The sequence below is a fragment of the Propithecus coquereli genome, unplaced genomic scaffold (genome assembly GCF_000956105.1).
Source record: "Propithecus coquereli isolate 6110/MARCELLA unplaced genomic scaffold, Pcoq_1.0 Scaffold84, whole genome shotgun sequence".
Lineage (NCBI taxonomy): Eukaryota > Metazoa > Chordata > Mammalia > Primates > Indriidae > Propithecus > Propithecus coquereli.
This window is the reverse complement of record NW_012154618.1, coordinates 3,377,449-3,392,043: the sequence shown is the minus strand read 5'-3', so window position 1 is coordinate 3,392,043 and position 14,595 is coordinate 3,377,449. Positions and strand designations below refer to the sequence as shown.

Genomic DNA, 14,595 nt, shown 5'->3' with positions numbered 1-14,595 from the left:
CGCTCCGTGCAAGCCCACGGCCACAGCATTTCCATCTGGAACCACACGCTCTGTAGTGTAATTATAGGAAAGTATTTGCATCTTTTTCTCTAATGATTTAATAGTCTGTCTTCTCGACCAAATTGTAAAACCCTGGAGGGCATGGAATGTCGTCAACTGAATCTGTTTCTCCTCAGCTCCTAGGAAGTCACAAGGGCCACCGTTGACTGAGTGCTTGCCAAGGATGAGACCACACTTTGCACATTGGATACAGCATCCCGGGGAATGCAGAGGGCAGCCAGCCTGAACGTGTTGGCCGTTTCCTTACAACGATCTAGTGGGGTGGGAGGTGTAAGCAGATCCTTTTTACAGCCAGGGAAACTGAAGCCTAGAGAGGTTGATGACGTACTTGCCCCAAAGCACAAAGTAAGCGGCAAAGCCAGAATTCAAACTTCGATCCGTCTTAAAAATCCATGCTCTTGGGGAGCCGGGCGCAGTGGCTCACGCCTGTAATCCTAGCTCTCTGGGAGGCCGAGGAAGGAGGATTGTTTGAGCTCAGGAGTTCGAGACCAGCCTGAGCAAGAGCGAGACCCCATCTCTACTAAAAAAAATAGAAAGAAATTAATCGGACAACTAAAAATATATAGAAAAAATGAGCTGGGCATGATGGTGCATGCCTGTAGTCCCAGCTACTCGGGAGGCTGAGGCAGGAGGATCGCTTGAGCCCAGGAGTCTGAGGTTGCTGTGAGCTAGGCTGACGCCACGGCACTCACTCTAGCCCGGCAACAGAGTGAGACACTGTCTCAAAAAAAAAAAAAAAAAAAAAAAATCCATGCTCTTAATTACCGTGTTAATAAGCAAGACTGAGATAAAGCTGTGAGTCTAATGAGCGAGCAGCACTGTGGCTTTATCCCCGCTCAGCAAACTGAGAAACTGAGGCAGCAGGTGGGTAAGACAACCAGGCAGCCCGTACCTACCAGGGAGGCAGATCTCTGCAGTGTCAACTGTGAAGAGCGGCTGGGTTGAGAAGAGAGGGCCCGGAAGGTGCTGGAGTCCCAGATGAGCAGCTCTCGCTCTCGGGCAAGTGCTGGCAACACCACCGCAGGAGGACTCTGGGCTCTGACGGGCTCCTTTGTCCTCTTTGTTACTTTGGCTCTTCAGCCCGGTGTGACTTGGTACAAGCCTTCGTTTCGGATCTGTTTTTCTTTCCTCCTTCCTTTTGTTCCTCCTCATGGAGAGCCCAGGGTATTTTTGGTTTTTTGTTTCTTCACTCTCCTGCACTGCATGACTGTGACAGAATGTTCCGGGAACATCTAGTCAGGGCACTCAGTGTGCTCCGAGGGCTGGGCACACACTGTCCTCCCCGGCCAGGCAGCCCCCAGGGGCTATGAGCATGGCAGCAGCACTGGCCTCCAAGGGGTTAACGGCAGCTGGTGGGGCCGTTGGGTAGGCCTGGCCCAGTCCCTCGGGGCAACCCCAGGGGATCCGGGGACAGACAGGACACCGGGGTCACATGGGTGCTGTAAACCCAGAGCAAGGACCCAAACTTAGATGAAGGCCAAGGGCCCCACCTCAAAGTCTCACTTGTCCCCCGTCTCAACCTGCTCTGGCCTCGCCTCGGCCTTCGGAAACCGCCACCAAGGTCCAGAGCGACGCTGGTGATGCAGGATGTCTCAGTCCATCCTCGTCCTCAGACCCAGCAAGCTCTCCTTCAGCACTCTGCTCCCCAGAGGAGTAGCCCCATAACTTGATATTTCTTACATGCCAGGCTCTGTGCTAAGTACTTCCTACATAGATTTGCCAGATAAGATTCAGGACACCCATTTAATTTGAATTCCAGACAAACAATGAATTTTTTTAGTGTAAGTATGTCCCATGCAATATTTGGAAATACTTAACTGTAGCTAATAGTTGTTATATTATTATTATTATTATTATTATTATTTAGAAACTGGGTCTTACTCTGTTGCCCAGGCTGGAGTGCAGTGGTGTGATCCTAGCTCACTGCAACCTCAAACTCCTGGGCTCAAGCAATCTTCCAATCCTCCTGCCTCAGCCTCCTGAGTAGCTAGCACTACAGACGTGCACCATCGCTTCTGGCTAATTTTTAAATTTTTTGTAGAGACTGGGTCTTAATATGTTTGTTGCCCAGGAGGGTCTCCAACTCTTAGCCTCAAGCAATTCTCTCACTTCACCCTCCCAAAGTGCTGGGATTACAGGCATGAGCCACCATACCCAGCCAACTAATAGTTATTATTAACATACTGTTTTATATAAGAGGAAACTTAGTCACAGTGTTTCCGAGCAAGAGAGTCGGGATTTGAACCCACCGTGTCCTGACTCCAAAGTCTATGCTAAACCACTGTAACTATGTGGCCTCAAGGGTAGTGATATGTCACGAGTAAGCCTGAAGTCTCTGAAGACAGCCCAAAGTCAAGGACTTAGAACTATGCCTGACCTCGGTGACAGCTAAAACTGCCTCTTTACAGCACAATAACGATGCCTTGTCCACCGGTGCTTTGCAGAACCCTTTTCCTAAGTGTCATCTGCACAGCATTTCAGGGACGCAGACCCAGCAGGCATTGCCCTCAGATTTCCCATGCATGAGGTTCAGAGAAGAAAAGTGTTGGGTCTGCAGAAGTTTGAGGTGAGAACTGGGATCAGCACCCAGGGGCACTAGTTTCCTGGTCCAATATTCATTTCCCTGTAAAACCACCATGAGCCACAATCTTTATGGGGGCAGATGAGAAGGTACAAAAAATTTCCAAACTCATGATAGGAGTCCTCTGTCTCTCAGTGAGGAGAAACAAGTTACATCTTCTCTGTCTCCCGTTTCCCCTGAGGAATGGGCTATGTGTTCCGGTGTCTACAGAACTGACATTTAAAATATTAAACAACCCACTGGGCACAGGACCAATCAGAAGGAACCCCAGCCATGGTGCTGGAGGAGGGTTCAGAAGACCCCTTCCCAGAGGCCAAGGTTTAGGCCTGTAATGACCAGATGCTCAGGAGGTCTGGGTGGAAGGGGACCCAGGGAAGGGACCAGGGCAGCAGAAAGAGCTCTTTGCCTATCAGGAGAGACATAGTTCGGTATTTTAACAGTCAGCATAGACATATCTATGTGTTTTAGTGAACCTCGGACTCATGTATCAGGGTGTTCAGCAAACAGGCTGTCTCCATCCACTAAAGAAAGAAAGGTTGGGGGATAGTGTTTTTGAATCCCCTATCACTGTGGAACAATGGGCAGTCATGGCTGCCTGTAATTAAACCATCAGATATGGAGGGGTCAGTTCCTGTCCATCATAACAGGTCCTTGCTGCCACATTCTGATAAAACATGGTTAGTTCGTGTTATTGTGATTTCAACAAGTCTAGAATAGCTTCAAATAAATACGAAGAATAACTGTGAAAGGTTTTTAGAAAGAGCCCTAGACTGGACATCAAGAGGGCTTAGATGCTAGTACAGTTTTGTTCCTGACTTTGAGATGTTGAATAAGCCATTCTCTGATTTGGATTTGTAGAATGAAAGAACTGGGTGATAGATTAGCCATGACTGTTTTTGGTTGCAAATAGACAACTCAAACAGGCTTAAGCCAAAAACTGGATTTATTTGTTCACATAACTGAAAAATTCAGAGATGAGGTTAGCTTCAGGTACAGCTGGATCCAGGGGCTCAAGCAAAGTTTCTATGATTTGGCTTCTTCCTCACACTGTCACAGTCAGGCATGCCTACTTTATGTGGTGATCCAGTAGCTCCAGCCTGCCATTGTCCTTACAACTACCACTTCCATTAGAAATAGAGCTCTATTTTAATAGACCCCCCCCAAATCTCTTTGGACTGTTGAGATACATGTTTCCATCCTAAATGAATTATCAGGGCTGAAGGAATAGAATATACCCATCGTCTGGGCCTGTGTTGTACGTCTGCCCTTTGGAGCTAGGGGCAGGTCAGTTCCATCTGAAAGTCTAAGGGTATAACAGTGTTGGTTTCCCAGAGACAAATCAGGGTGCCGCAAGCAAAAGAAGGGAGAAGGGACAAGGGATGCTGATGCTGGGAAGGCACGAATAGCAGGTGTCCACTACAGATGGCTTTCAGTTCTAAAAATCTATGATTTTAAGGAATAAGTTTTTCTGCTTTCTGTCCTTTGGCGCACATGGGGGAGAAGGTAGTGTTCTTTTTTGAGCTCTTTACTGTTTCTTATTCCATTCATTTTATCACTGCCATGTGTCCCCTTGGGAAGAGAGTGAAATAGAGCATTGGCCTTGCAAAAAGTTCAAAAGGGGCCGGGCACGGTGGCTCACGCCTGTAATCCTAGCACTCTGGGAGGCCGAGGCAGGAGGATCACTTGAAGCCAGGAGTTTGAGACCAACCTGAGCAAGAACGAGACTCTGTCTCTACTAAAAAAAAAATAGAAAAAAATTAGCTGGACAACTAAAAATATATATAGAAAAAATTCATGCCTGTAGTCCCAGCTACTCGGGAGGCTGAGGCAGGAGGATCGCTTGAGCCCAGGAGTTTGAGGTTGCTGTGAGCTAGGCTGACGCCACGGCACTTTAGCCCGGGCAACAGAGTGAGACTCTGTCTCAAAAAAAAAAAACAGTAAAAAAGGACCAGGCACGGTGGCTCACACCCGTAATCCTAGCACTCCAGGAGGCTGAGGCGGGAGGATCACTTGAGGCCAGGAGTTCAAAATCAGCCTGAGCAAGAGCGAGACTCTGTGTCTCTACAAAAAATAGAAAAATTAGCCAGGGGTGGTGGCGCACGCCTGTAGTCCCAGCTACTCAGGAGGCTGAGGCAGGAGGATAACTTAAGCCCAGGAGTTTGAGGTTGCAGTGAGCTATGATCGTGCCACTGTACTCTAGCCCAGGGCAACAGAGTGAGACCCTGTCTCAAAAAGAAAAGAAAAGAAAAGAGAAAAGAAAAAGTCAAGTCAAAAAGCCACTCTTCAGTGGCATTTATGAAAGACCTTCTGGATCTTCCTTCCCAAAGTGTGGGTCTCCGTGCAAACAGCTAATCATCACAAGCGGGGAGTGGGGCGAGGGAGGTGTCGCACATCATCGGTACCTGTCACTGTCTGAGCAGCCACGTTTTCACGCATAGAGCAACATTTTGCTCTTCTCCCCTCCGAGAAGCATTTACTCTGAAGAATCCTCCGGTCCTTAAATCAAGCTCCGGGCTGATTTGTATGCTGTAATGGTGACATGCGCCGTCTGGTTATAACCAGGTCCAAACGCCAAATGGTGAACTTGTTTTGAGAAAGTGCAGTTTTGTGAACAACAGGAGAAGGGAAATGTTAATAAAAGGCAGTTAGCTGAAAAGAGGTTAAATACTTTCATACTTCTCAGCTAACACGAAAACTTCCCTGAATTCTCATTAAAAAAAAAAAAAAAGGAAAAAAAGTTCTCCGTAATCTGCTGTTTTACCTCATTAAATGCTGCAATTTGAGAAGCAAGAAAAGGACTGAGTTGAAAATTGGCACCTGGTTCAGGTCACTGAGCTGTTATTCTGTGTCTGGCGGGCCTGGTTTCCTTGGAGAGGAGGGGCAGCAGAGTGACAGGAAACTAAGCAGGGTTTGAGATTTCCTATGGCCTCCCGGAAGCCTATTCCTCTCCCAGCCCCAATCCACAAAGCCTGTTCTGGTCCCTTCCTCCATAACTCTCCACTGCTGCCTGGGACTGTCACACTCGGCCAGCGCTTGAGGGGGATGTGCCGCCATGTTGGTTTTTGAATCCAGGCTCAAAGACTGAGAAATCCAGAAGGAATCTTCTTTGAACTCCCCTTCCATTGAAGACGTTGGCTTCCTTTCTTTCTGTCCCTGCCTCACTTTCTCCTTTCCCTTTCATACTTCTACTATCATTTTCTTCTATATTTCAATTTTCTTCCCTTCCTCAGTGGCAGTGCTGAAAATTCTAATAAGAGAATATAGGAACCATATTTTTAAATGAATGATGTAATGTACTAAAAACCATTAAGTTGCACACTCTAAATGAGTGCATTGTGTGGCATGAAAATTATGTCTCAGAAAAGCTGTTTACAAAAAAGAAGGAAATGTAGGAACTTCAATCTGGTTGTATGGGAGGTCACAGCTGCATTCACCTAGCAGTGTAAGAACACTAAGGAATCACTCACTACCCACATCCAGAAATGGGCTGAACTTACGGAGATTGAGCAGTACATTCGCTCAACTTGGAGCCACAACTGGTTTCCCCCGTTCCCTTCCAAAGGCCAAAATGACAGATGACTCTGAGGTCATGGCCAAAATTGGAGCTTCCATGTACAGAGTATATTTATGTGGGTGGGAATCTTTCCATCATTACATGAAGTCTCATGTCCTAAGTATCCCAGTGTTTGGAGTCTCAGAGGTTAAATTCAGGTAACGACGGCTTTCTTTTCTCAGAACTAGTTGGTTGAAAGGTGTATGACTCATATTAGTTAGGGACAATTTGCTTTTATCTGACTTTTCCCCTCATTGATGTCACTTCCTCCTCCCTTCTATTTCTCAGAGGTGGCAATGGGATTTAGTAACAGGAACACAGCAATTTACAGGGAAGTCACACGCAGTCTCTTGTTTGGCTCCAGTGGCCATACTCAGAGCTGCCCTATGCTACCCCAGGCCTTCATGCACCACCTGCCCCAACTCACACACTCTCAGCTCTGTAGAGGAAATTCACCACTTTATGGCCTCGCATAAAAGTGCCATTCTGAATAAATGCAAAAGCAATCAAATGCTCTTGAGTTTTTGGTCTTAAATATCAGTCATGCTTCATCGCAGGCATACGGGACCTGTTCCTTGTATGATACCGTCATATAAAGAGTAAGGACCTTAGGGGCATCTTAATGAGGTGATAATGAGGAAAAAATGTTCTGGTTTGGGGAGGGGCCTGGTCTTCACTCTGATGTTTAAAATGGGTTTAATCTTACATGAAACTCCTTGCCATGCAGTATCAAGGAGGAGGAGGAGGGAAGGAAATAAAGATGGTATTAAGTTAGGGGCACTCGTGTGCACGAGTGTGTGTGTATGTGTGTGTGTGTGCGCGTGCACGTGCAGGAGTACACAGTGTTTGGAATTTTCTTAATCTGCCTTTTATTGCTCTTTGAAGACCAGTCCATAGTATCATCAGGCTCTTCTTTTTACACAGGTTACCCCAAGTCCTAGAGTGGTAACCCCAAGGAGCTTCCACACCTCTTAATATTCCCTTTCTCTGTATGCATGCTGCCTTCTGTGCTGTATTATGCTATTCTTGGTTTTCCTTTGTTTCCTAAGATGCCCTTTGTTAGTCTTGAAGACCAGCCATTATTTCAAAACCTTTTCTCTTTATATGAACCACTATGGAGCAACAGGGTGAGGGAGCTTCCGACTTTGCCATACAGATGGGCTTTATTCTCCCTTCCGCCTTCTTTCTCTTCAAGCACTTGGAATAACCAGAGAGTTGAGAAAGTTCTTTGAAATGGGAAGTGACAAACTCTGTCATCTGCTGAGTGATTTAACCGCTTTGGGGGGGAAAAAGATTGTATAAAACCAAGGTGTATTGTTATTACAATTGAATAAGAACAATAGATGGGCCAGTCTGGTGGCTCATGCCTGTAATCCTAACACTCTGGGAGGCCGAGACGGGAGGATCCCTTGAGCTCAGGAGTTTGAGACCAGCCTGAGCAAGAGTAAGACTCCGTCTCTACCAAAAATAGAAAAATTAGCCAGGCGTGGTGGTGAGCCTGTAGTCCCAGCTACTCAGGAGGCTGAAGCAGAAGGATCGCTTGAGTCCAGGAGTTTGAGGTTGCTGTGAGTTATGATGGTGCCTCTGTACTCTAGCCCAGGGGACAGAATGAGACTCTGTCTCAAAAAAAAAAAAAAAAAAAAAAGAGAGAATAGATGAGTTAACCCATTCATTCATTCATTCATTTGTAACCTAAATGTTCCCCTAAGGGCATGAGAGGTTTCATTACATTTATGCCCCAAATTATTAATATGTTTACTCTGAGTCTTCATTCATTTTACTAACAGGATTCTAAGTCCTTTTAAGGGATTCTCCTATTCAAAGAATTCCAAAATTTTTTTAGTCATATCTTCATTTTTGCTCCCTTGGCTGCCACTGCCAGTTAATTCAGTCCACAATCATGCATCTGTCCATCCATGCATCCATCTCTCCATCTGTCCACTCATCCATTCAACAAATATTTATTGAGCATTTATATGAGCCAAGTACTCAACTAGAAGACTAGCTAGGGATTCAGCGATGAGTCTGGGTGTCTGCCCTCTGGGAGAATATAGTCTTTCGAGGAATATAGACAGAGAAGGAGAAAAACAATTACAGCACAATGTAAGGTCCAGCACAGATCAGAGTGGGAACACAAAGAAGGGGAAGCTGGCCTGGGTTGAGGACTCAGAGAAAGCGCCATAAGGAAATGCTATCTGAGACCCGAAGGATAAGAAAAAGCAAGAAGGAGGGGAGTGGGACTTTTTTCCAGAAAGAAAAATATCCACAGGTGTATCTGCTACTCTACTGAGCAAAGTAATTCATCTTGCTAAACCCGGAGCCTCTTAAGTGATCATGGATTTTCATGTCAAAAGAGCACAGATTTGGACTTAGTGACTTAGGACATTTGCTTACATTTGTAATATGTGCAAGATAATAATTCCTAGCCTACAGAGTTGTTAGAAGGATTGGCTATGTTACAGACAAAGCCCCTAGCACGTGAGAGGCCTTCACAAATGGTAGACCTTATTACTACGAAAAGCACAAAAACGTATCAGCCCTTTCTTAAGGGTGAGCATAGGGGGAGGGTTGGGGAGGGTGGGGACTCCCGGGAAGCTTTAAAAAAAAAAAAAAAAATGTAAGGACAAATAAACAAACACACCCAGTCTCCATCCCAGGAGATTCTGAGTCACTAAGCCTGGGGTGGGTCTCTAGCATCTGGATATTTCTAAGAGCTTCGTAGGTGATTCTGGTATTAATCATGGTTGAGAATTCCTGCTGTACACTGTGAAAACAGGACCTATTTTCATGCATATAGCTGCCACTGTAAGTACATTCAAACCACAACTGAGAACATAGTAACCATGATTTAAAGTAACTATTAAACAGAGTTGGACCCGCATACCAATCATCAGTAACCATCCTGATGTTACTGAGTAATGGAGACGGGACTTACGAATCAGTGAAAGTGGAACACTAGAATTTCTCAGGCTCTCAGAAATGATCCCTGTAAAAATGTCTGGCTTGAGTCAGAGTGGAATTTAGCTGTCATATTTCTCTTGACTGACCACCAGAACCCTTTGGTAATTGATCTAGTGAATTAATAACTCATATCATACAGCAGCTTAAACTTTCTAGAGTTCACAGTTGCTTGCTGAAAATAGACATCTGGCTGTATAATTTCCAGCATACGTACTAGTGAAGAAGAATTCAGACAGCCGTTTGTGCATAAAAAGACTCAATATTTCAATCCACAGTCTGAAATTTCAGTTGTTCTGGGTGGAATTCTTACGGGTATGTTTGTAAATGTTCCCTGAATGGAGAGTGTTGAGGCTGTGTGCTCTTATTCACAGTCTCACTGTAAGACAACAGTGTACAATATAGTTGAGGTTTGGATTTGCCTAGAGTTTAGGGACAGTCACGACCTGTGAATCGTTGGAAAAAAATGTCAGGAACAAGTAAGCTTTGCTCTTAGAGGTGGTTTTGTTGCTCTGGAGGTAGAATAAGAGACCAAATATTCTTGATTTGACCTGAATCAATTCAGCAAAGAAAAATCCTAGTATCTAACTCTCTCCAAATATGGTCCAAGGAACCTGTCTCAGAATCTCCTGGGGGAGCTCATTAAACCTGCAGATTCCTGGGCCCCTCCTGGCCTTACTGAATCTGAATTTCTGGGGTGAAGGCCAGAGTCCCCAGGTGATTTTTATAATCACAACCACCTTATGAGAAGGTAAAAATGTCTTTTTAGTACACTCTTATTTCCCGCAATGGAATTCTGTGTCTGCATTTAGATTTTTTTTTTTTTTTTAAACAAGCTAAAGAAATGGTTTTAAACCCACCAATTATCACCCTTCTCCGAAAAGTATTCCCATAGACAAACCCAAGGGTTTACACACAGGTGATTTTTATAATCACAACCACCTTATGAGAAGGTAAAAATGTCTTTTTAGTACCCTCTTATTTCCCGCAATGGAATTCTGTGTCTGCATTTAGATATTTTTTTTTTTTTTAAACAAGCTAAGAGCATGGATTTCAAATCACCCATTTCTGCCCCTATTCCTTTGTTAATTCCCATGGAGAAGTCCCTTAAGCTTTTTGGACTTCAGCTGCCTTTTCCATAAATGACACTAATAAGTATCATCATTTTAAGGGGAGTTATACTTCCTGTCCACCTTCCCTTAAAGATGAAATGAGAAAATGGATATGAAAATACTTTGAAAGCTAAAAATACACAGTTCTATCATTATAGTCATTTTATATATGAAGAATCTACAGTCAGGATTCCCAGATAGCATTATTCCTGGATAAATGCTAACCAGGCATCTTAATTTGGCTGTTTTTATTTTTATTCAAAGGGACGAGCATGTTTCCATACACAATGAGCCATCTAGCCGTAAGCATAAATAAGGTGGTTCAGATGTTGCAAAGAAGCAGACAGAGGTCATTAAAGTCCTTAACATATCAATCCAGAATTGCATAATTCACATCTAGAGCAGCTATCAAGGAACAGGGGGAGCAACTTAATACATTCCCCAAAGCACATGATGTTATTCCACACCCAGGAAGCTGCTTAAGCCACTGCTTTCTTCAACCAAAGCAATGTCCACCATCTTGGACTTCTTGTCTGCTGAGATTTCTTTTTTTTTCCTGTTTTGGACAAAAAGGTATCTGGCTGTAGAACAAGTCAGGTTGATGCATTTTGTGAGAGATCTTTCCTAATATTCTAATCTCTCAGGCCCCAGACAAAAGTCCTCAAAAGAGGTGTAAAGACTTTGTCCTAAATTTACTTAACATCTAAGATTATCTGCCTTGAATTATCCATCTAAGGGTACAGTGGCTCATGTCTGTAATCCTAGCACTCTGGGAGGCCAAGGCGGGAGGATCGCTTGAAGTCAGGAGTTTGAGACCAGCCTGAGCAAGAGTGAGCCTCCTCACCACCACCCCCTCTCTACTAAAAATAGAAAAATTAGCATTAGCCTGGCATGGTGGCACATTCCTACAGTTCTAGCTACTCGGGAGGCTGAGGCAGGAGGATCCCTTGAGCCCAGGAGTTTGAGGTTGCAGTGAGCTATGATGACGCCACTACACTCTGCCCAGGGTGACAGAGCAAGATTCTGTCTCGAAGAAAAAAAAAATAATCCGTCTAAGCTTCAGTCTAAGAAAGGAGGTTGTCTCCTTCACAAATTGCATTCCTTGACATTTTCAATTAACGGAGATTGAGCAATGCAGTAAATAGTCCCGTACACAGCTATTGATATTTAACCACCTGAGATCTATTTAGTACTATTTCTCTGGCATAATCCAGTAGGTGCCCGTCCAACTGTTTGCTTTGAATAGCTCCGTTTTCCAGGCCTGAGGGAAATAGTCATTGATGACAGGACTCTTAAAAGCCCCTACCCTGCCTCACTAGCAAATGAGGAGAGGCCGGTGGAGAAGAGAGAACAGGAAGAGGGAAGGAGGACCCAGGGTTTAGCCTCTTTGCAGGATGAAATAATCGTCTGGACTGGAAAGAGACCTCATTCATTCTGCTCATCCACTCATTCATTCATTTCATTCATTTGCTCAACAGTACTCACTGCATTCTTGTCTATGCCAGGCAGCCGTCACAGACACAGGGGCTCTGTGCCTTCTGCAGGTGAAAGCTGCTCAGCACATTGCTGCAGCCTGGGTTTGTAGCCGTCGTATTTACCAGTTGGGGAAGTTTTCCTCTCGCTTTGTTTGGGAGAACAAAGGACTAAAAGAAAAACTCTGCTGAAGCAACAGGGGAAGAAAATCCAGTTCCACCTGGTTCCTCCTTGAACGGCTCCCACCCCTTTCTGGGGCAGGTGGGGCAGTCAGAGCCCCTAACCACTGGCTTGGAAAGGAAAATCCGGAAGTCATTTGATCCCGCGCTTAGAGCTGCACTCTACCAGGAACTAGAAGGCCCCTTCCAGGGAGTTAACCCTTTCATTCACGAGCACAGGATACAAGACCTTCAAGGCACTAAGAGGACACGTTAAATGAACTTGAAAAAGATGAGGATGATGATCAATAGCTCCCATTGATTGAACCTTTACTATAAGAGGTGGCAGGCACTACGCTATGTGCTTCACATGCATTGCTTCATTGCATCTTCACAGCAATATGAGATACATACAGTCATTATCTCTATTTTATAGGTAAGAAAACATAAGAGACTCTCTGGTTCTCCCATTCGACAGACAGCCGCATCTTCTCGTGAAGCACCAGCCACGTCCTCGAGACACCATGGTTAAAGTAGGTCGGAATAAACGGCTTTGGCCATATTGGGCGCCTGGTCACCAGGGCTGCTTTTAATTCTGGCAAAGTGGATATTGTGGCCACCAATGACCCCTTTATTGACCTTAGCGACATGGTCTACATGTTCCAGTATGATTCCACCCAGGGCAAGTTCCATGGCACAGTCAAGGCTGAGAACGGGAAGCTTGTCATCAAAGGACATCCCATAACCATCTTCCAGGAGTGAAATCCCACCAAAATCGAATGGGGCAAAGTGGGTGCTGATTACATTGTGGAGTCCACTCGTATCTTCACCACCTTGGAGAAGGCTGGGGCTGCCCTAGAGGGGGGTGCCAAAAGGGTCATCATCTCTGCCCCCTCTGCTGATGCCCCATGTTTGTGATGGACGTGAACCACAAGAAGTACAAAAACAGCCTCACCATTGTCAGCAATGCCTCCTGCACCACCAACTGCTTAGCCCCCCTGGCGAAGGTCATCCATGACAACTTTGGCATCATGGAGGGACTCATGACCACAGTCCATGCTGTCACCACCACCCAGAAGACTGTGGATGGCCCCTGTGGGAAGATGTGTGATGGCCATGGGGCTCTCCAGAACATTATTGCTGCCTTGACTGGTGCAGCCAAAGCTGTGGGCAAGGTCATCCCTGAGCCGAACAGGAAGTTCACTGGCATGGCCTTCCATATCCTCATTGCCAATGTGCCAGTCATGGAGAAGCCTGTGAAACATGGTGACATTTAGAAGGTAGTGAAGACCGGGCCTGGTGGCTCATGCCTCTAATCCTAGCACTTTCAGAGGCTGAGGTAGGAGGATCTCTCTTGAGGTAGGAGTTCAAGACCAGCCTGAGCAAGAGCAAGACCCCAACTCTACTAAAAAGAGACAACTTAGCCAGGTGTGGTGGCATGCACTTGTAGTCTCAGCTATCCAGGAGGCTGAGGCAGGAGGATAGCTTGAGCCCAGGAGTTTGATGTTGCTGTGAGCTAGGCTGATGCCCTGGCACTCTAGCCTGGGCAACAGAGCAAGATTCTGTATCAGAAAAAAAAAAAAAACAACAAAAAACGATTTGAAAATAGATAGTGATAAGTTAAAGGTATATGCTATTAACCCTAAAGCAATCCATCACAGTAACACAATGAAGAGTTATAGCTAATAAGCCAACAAAGGTCATAAAATGGAATCATAAAAATGTTCATTTAACTCAAAAGAAGGTAAAAAAGAGGGGAAAAAAAGGAACAAATAACAGGCATGACAAATAGAAAGCAAACAGCAAGATGGTAGATTTAAATCCAACCAAAGCAACACTCACATTAATTGTAAATGGTATAAACACCTCAATAAAAAGGCAGAGATTGTCAGATTAAATAAAAAAACAAGACATATATTTGATGTCTACAAAATATGACTAAGTGTAAAGACATAAAGAGATTAAAGGCAAAAGAATTGACAAAAATATGCAATGCTAACATGAATCAAAAGAAAGGCAACATAGCTCTATTAGCATTAGATAAATTAGATTTAGGGTCAAAAATATCAGAAATAAAGGGGATAATTTCATAATTATATTTCTATATATTAGCAAGAAACAATTGGAAAATAAATGGTATTTTAGAAGAAAAATATAGGACTAGCATCAAATATTAAATACTTAGGAATAAATCTGACAAAAGATGTGTAAAACTTGTACACTAAAAGCTACAAAATATTGTTAAAAATAAATTTTAAAAGGCCTAATTTCCCACTCATTAGGTGTGGGTTGCATGTAGCGACTTCTTTTCAAAGTGTACAGTATGGGAAGATGAGAAAAAGAGAGTAACTAAACAGTGGAGAAACAGCCTGAAAATCAAGGCTGACATCAACAGTCATAAGTCATGTTGATACTATGAACATTTAGTATGATGTGGTGAAAATGGCCCTTGATCTCTGTGGTCTTCCTCCAAATAATCCATATCTTCAAGTTTTATGAAAAAAATACCAGAAAAATTCCACTAATTGGGTATCCTTCAAAATACCTGACCAGTAGTCCTTAAAACTGTCAAGGTCAATCAAAAACAGGAACTTTTGGGAAACTGTCAAAATCAAGAGGATTCTAAAGAGACCTGACAACAAAATGTAATGTGGTATCCTGGATGTAATTCTGGAACAGAAAAAGGACATTAGGTAAAAC

At 44.3% G+C, this 14,595-nt stretch overlaps 1 pseudogene; it reads left to right on the top strand.

Annotated features, from left to right (window-relative positions):
- The first annotated feature begins 12,524 nt into the window (after positions 1 to 12,524).
- Positions 12,525 to 13,211, top strand: LOC105825980 (annotated as a pseudogene).
- Positions 13,212 to 14,595: the final 1,384 nt, after the last annotated feature.